This window comes from Aplysia californica, unplaced genomic scaffold (assembly GCF_000002075.1).
Source record: "Aplysia californica isolate F4 #8 unplaced genomic scaffold, AplCal3.0 scaffold01239, whole genome shotgun sequence".
Lineage (NCBI taxonomy): Eukaryota > Metazoa > Mollusca > Gastropoda > Aplysiida > Aplysiidae > Aplysia > Aplysia californica.
Window position 1 is genome coordinate 136,686 of NW_004798509.1, and position 5,801 is coordinate 142,486.

The 5,801-nt window shown below is 37.0% G+C and overlaps 1 long non-coding RNA gene across 1 annotated transcript; it reads left to right on the forward strand.

The window, feature by feature from the left end:
- Positions 1-2,870: 2,870 nt before the first annotated feature.
- Positions 2,871-5,514, forward strand: LOC118478930. Its single transcript, XR_004859369.1, has 2 exons — positions 2,871-5,351; positions 5,394-5,514. It is a non-coding gene; the product is annotated as an uncharacterized LOC118478930 (long non-coding RNA).
- The last annotated feature ends 287 nt before the right edge of the window (positions 5,515-5,801 follow it).

Consider the following 5,801-nt stretch of genomic DNA (forward strand, 5'->3'; position numbering starts at 1 on the left):
CACCAGTGTATTGGTTGTCATAGGTTACATTACACCAGTGTATTGGTTGTCATAGGTTACATTACACCAGTGTATTGGTTGTCATAGGTTACATTACACCAGTGTATTGGTCTGTTGTCTGTGAAAACATAATATGATTCTGTTTACTGTTTCTATGATCATGTTTTTGAGGCTGTGAGGTATTGAGTCAACTTTCTTTTTCTGTTAATGTTGTTTTCTGTTATCAGGAGGGAGGGTTGTTTCTACTTAGTAAAATAATGTGTTGTTGTGGCTGAACCTCAAAGGGAAAGATACGGAGAGTGAGTGAGAGGCAAAGAGAATAAAATAGAGAGCCACATTGAAAGGTTGAAATTCATGGAAAAGATGAAATGTATGTTATATAGACAAAATGGAGAATGAATTCATGTGTGCTTGCATTTGTGCCGGGTGTGGGTGTGTGTGTTTTACTGATAGAAAGATGAAAGTGAAAACAGGCAGGGGGTATCCATCTAGCCAAACAAGCATCAAGACAGATGAGCAAACAGCCAGACAAACAAACAGCCAGACAAACAAACAGCCAGACAAGCGAACAGCCAGTGGGCCGGCAGCCTACAACAACTGTTGTTGAAAGTAGACTTTGTGCCTACATTACATTTCACTGGTTAGGTTAAGATTGGCCAAAAAGGTTGTTGGCTTGACTTATAATGTGCTGGATTATGATGAGCTGGTTTACATATATATATAATATATACAATGCGACGACTTATGTTGTGATATGAAGAGAGAGCAAATACAAGTCGAGGAACAGTATTGCACTTATCAGCATTATTTACTGCCTGGAGAGAGAGAGAGAGAGAGAGAGAGAGAGAGAGAGAGAGAGAGAGAGAGAGAGAGGGAGAGTGAGTCTGTAACATAACTGCCGAAATGTCTGAACGATAAATTATATTGATATTCTATGGGAAGAAGCTTTTCCCAGGAAATGCTTTTTCTTTTCTTCCTTTTTTATTGAGTTTTTTTGTTTGTTTGTTGTTTGTTTTTGTTTTGTTTTTTGGGGGTGGGGGTTTATTCATATATTTATTGAGTTTTCTTCTTTTTTTTTTCTCTAGAAGCATATTTTCAGAAATCCATTACATTTATAAGAGCTACCTTTGTGAAATGTTGTTGAAAACATTGCTGGGCTTTGAACAAATCAGATGTGCTCGGACCATTTCTATTGGGGGCTCAGAAAAATACATTTCTGTCTGATTAAATTAATCTTTTTTTTTTATCCCTATAATTTATTTTTTTAAAGCTCTGTTTATTGTTTGTAATAATTGTGATGCCCACCATTCCTTCCCATCACAGTGCTCGCACTCATCCCCTCTCCTTTCCCTTAAATGAGATAGGACCTGTTATTTCTTAATGTCAATTAAGACAAGATGTTTTAAATTGTTAACAGGATGACTTTTTTTTCTGCTTGTGCTCATCCTTGAAGCGGATAAAAGTCAAGCCCTGATATACCGCCAACATGAGGTCAAGCGTAAAGTGAGCGGTATAGCGGGGCATGTTGTTTAATGGGGTTTTCTCCCTATTTCTGACAAGGGGTCTACTTGACTCTACTTGGGATCCAGAGAAATGCAGCTATTTTTTTAAGTGACCTGGGCAAGAAGGAGGGGTGGGGGGAGGGGGTTGTGAGTGATGTTGATTGCGATGTAAAAACTGGTAAGGGCTTAGATTCAAAGCTATGACCCTCTAGCATCATGAGGTGAAGAGTCTAACCCTTACCCCTGTTATGAATCTTCACTATATTCGAGTATAAGTATCGAATATCATGACAACCCCGTCGCAGACATCTTAAATACGATACACTCGACCTGGGCCTATTCCTCTCTACTGTTCAACATTCACGTTTTGTTTTTGCTATCCGAAGTATGGCAGAACCATTTGAATGCTGTGTGACTTTTTTTTTTTTTACGGTTAATGGATTTTTGTCTCTTTTTTCACAACCCATCATAAAGGTAGACCACACTAAACCTGAAATCATTGAGGTAAATACAGCAATATTTTGTACTTAATAATTATGAAATAGAGTGATAATTGAAGCAAATGTCAATGATAACTTACATGTATAAGCCTATATCATGTACGTGTTCGAAAAACCCCCACACATTTGCACAAGTATTCAATAGCACTTATAGTAACTTCACACTTCGAAGTGTCCGTAAATTTTCGTCTCTACAAAATGTGAGGCATAGTGGTGAAATCCGGCGCTTGTCAAAATAATGAAATCGACAAAGGCCTTTTCTCACCAGTTTGGAAATTTTAATCAAGATTTTATTGGGGGGCTCAACACCCCACCACCTTCAATCACTAATATTTTGACTTCTATTCAACATAGATGGGTATTTTTTTCATTGAAAGTGAGACAAATGAATGAACATTCAGATGGTAACAATAACTCCACATGCCCAAAAATTGACGAGCGTCTGATTCCACCGCGTTGTGGCACAAATAACACGCCACCACCATAGACCATAGAAAAAGATGTGAGGCAGCATGGCGGAATCAGGCTCTCGTCAAATAATCAAAGTGAAGAAACTTGCATTTTTCCGCAGGCTTGTGAATTTTTATCAAATTTTTGTTTTTTGGCTCAACACCTTTCATGCCCATTAAAGAACTCATTTTCGTGTGGATTTTTCTTTAAAACGTTGATTAAAGGCACAAAAAATGTAAATTTTCAGTTACTACGGACTCTTAAGCTAAGGAAATAACTAATCTTTGGCGGCCATTTTCTCACTTATTTTACCTCTGAAAACAGGTGACCCCCACTTCATTGATTTGCAAATATCTCGACTTGTATTCAATATAAATGGATATTTTTTTTCATCCAAATAAAGACAAGTGAACACACTTTATGATGATACCAATAACTCTACATGCCCAAAAATTGACGAGAGCCTGATTCCACCTCGCTGCCTCACAGATGATGTGTGAATATTGCGTGTGTGAGAACTTGCCTATTGAGACCCGGTCCAATAATCATGTTGTAGTCGGCTTCTACTCACATTCCTGGGTTTTTTTCTACAGGAAATTAATTCAAATTGAATGTTTAAAATTTATTTATTTCATTTGTAAGTAAATCTCTATTATTCTGATGTATTTCTACTGGATGTGCCTTCTTGTGCAACTTTTCTAATGTTTATGTGGATTATTTCCCTTTTGAATGTCATGTCATTCCATTCATAACACAATTACACTAAATCAGTGTTTATGGATTTTTTTACCCAAGGTTTTTATTTATTTATTGGGAGGGCAAAATGTTTGCCGCTCGTTTTACATCTTAAAAAGAGCAGGGTTTTGATTCATGTAGGCCTACTTAAAATCCAAATATTGAGACATTTTCCACCATTTTTCAAGTCATGAAGTTGACTTACGTTTAGCTTATGTACAGACAGTAGGAACACATACTTCAGTATGTTCCTTTATCAAAAAGAGGCTCTGCCTATCATTTTTTATATTGCGAGTTTGACTAATGTAGAGTACCATTTTTTTTTTTGTAATGGGAGTCTAACTCACATACCGTACTCTCTTATTGTGATCTTTCCTCAAAACAGCTATCAGTGATCTAGGCCATTGTGTTACGACTGTGTTCCTTTGAATGTCATATTTTGTGATGTAACCTATAGATACGTATCTCTGCCCCTCGGGACCATCCTAACTTACACTATTGCAATCATTGTTTTCAGATGGTTACCTTTTTTTCACTTTGGAATTAGACAATCTAACTTTGGACTCTTTGTTGGTCGTCGTAATAATTGTTATCATTTGATAAATCAGTTCTATAGCGCCCACTCCCTGGTGGCTCCACGCGCTGCACAATGAAATAAAATTTCAACAGCTTTCATATAATTTTAAAAAATATATATATATATAATATTGTATGCATACTGCTCCATTCAATGTATAACAATCCGATCAAAAACATTTGCATTTTGTCATGTTTGGAGGTATTAATGTTGCTTCGCTCTGAGGACATGTAAAGCTGGGTGGCGTCTGCGTGCGTGTGACAGTGAAAGGAATTATCGGGACTTGTTACGATGAAACTGAGAAGGTATTGTGTACATGGTGTCTAACTGTTGTCCTAACACAGAGCACTATTGCAGTATCCTGTATTATTTCAAGCTGTACATAGCTAACCATTTTTTTTCTGTTTATAAGAACAGACCGAACGCTCAGATAGGTATGACATTTCTTTCTTAATCATCATCATCATCATCATCATCATCATCATCATCATCATCATCATCATCATCATCATCATCATCATCATCACCATTCATGACAGTGACGTGTAATGACCGTTCATTGCTTATATCATCCTTTCAAGTACCTTGTACTTCATGTTTACCATTATATGATCATTTCTATCTTTGTTGTGGTTTTTACTATTTGATGTAATGTTAATACTATTGGTCGTATTGTTATGATCTGTGTTATTATTAATATATTATTGTGATATATCATTGTGATATCATTATCAGTGGTCATTTTTTTTACATATTATTTACCGTTTTTGTTACTATTAACATTATTTTAGTCCTATTTCGGAATAGTTTATTGTCATTTTTTAAAATGATTTTAAAAATTATTGTTAACGTCAATGTTTTTTTTGGTATCATACGACTGTTTCTTTTCCCCTACAACGTTTTCTCGTAACCGTAGCCTTTGAGAGGTCTGAACAAACTCAGGTCTTGACATCTCTTCATGTTTTCTACTTCTTATATATCTATCTAAACACCATTGTGATAATGTGAGGATTTATGGAGGAGCTCTCATTGTCATGTTTTCTTTGAAAGACCTTTGTGTAAAAAATGTAAGTGTATTATGGTGGGTTGGACACCCCTATCAACACTGCTAGCTTATTGAATCTAAGAGGCAGGACCTCTGAATTTAACGTCGGTCTCTCCGATAGGACTGAGCATTAAATGGGTCGGTGAGAGCCTTGAAAACCCCACAAAACAACATACGCTCAAGTCCAAAGGTCCACTTTGAAATTTTCAATCAGGCCCACTTTGAATTTAAACCAGGACCGGCAGTACTGTAGTCCAGCATGATGCCAACTGAGCTAGATCTAATAACAGAGCACCTGAGATTATTCTGATAGTGTGAGGATTTGTTGAGCAGCTGCCTCTGCCAGAACCAACTCTCTCCTCTACAATGACCGGATGTGTTATCAGGTTGTACACTCTCTCCTCTACAATGACCGGCTGTGTTATCAAGTTGTACACTCTCTCCTCTACAATGACCGGCTGTGTTATCAAGTTGTACACTCTCTCCTCTACAATGACCGGGTGTGTTATCAGGTTGTACACTCTCTCCTCTACAATGACCGGGTGTGTTATCAGGTTGTACACTCTCTCCTCTACAATGACCAGATGTGTTATCAAGTTGTACTTACTGACACACTGATGCACCATTTCATCAGCATTTTGAGTCGCTCAAGTCTACGTGTACATGAAGGAATTCATGTGCAAATAAAACATTGTTCACATCCTTGTCTTCATGTCAGTCAGTTTCTGTTAGGTATGCCCGCTGTGGGTGGTTGGAAGGTGCTTGGGTATGGTTTGCTCATTCTTTCTATCAAACTTATCATCCTGATATGTCCTCCTTTTTTATATTTGTTTGTCACTGTACTCTCTTTTAGCTCCTCTAATGTTTAATGTCCGACACTTATTTATTATGACCTTATTGTGTTGCAAATGCCGTAAAACTCTTTTTAAAGCATAACAAAAGACCTTGCCTCAGAAACACATGTAGATTTTTTAGGTGATCAGTGGAATGAT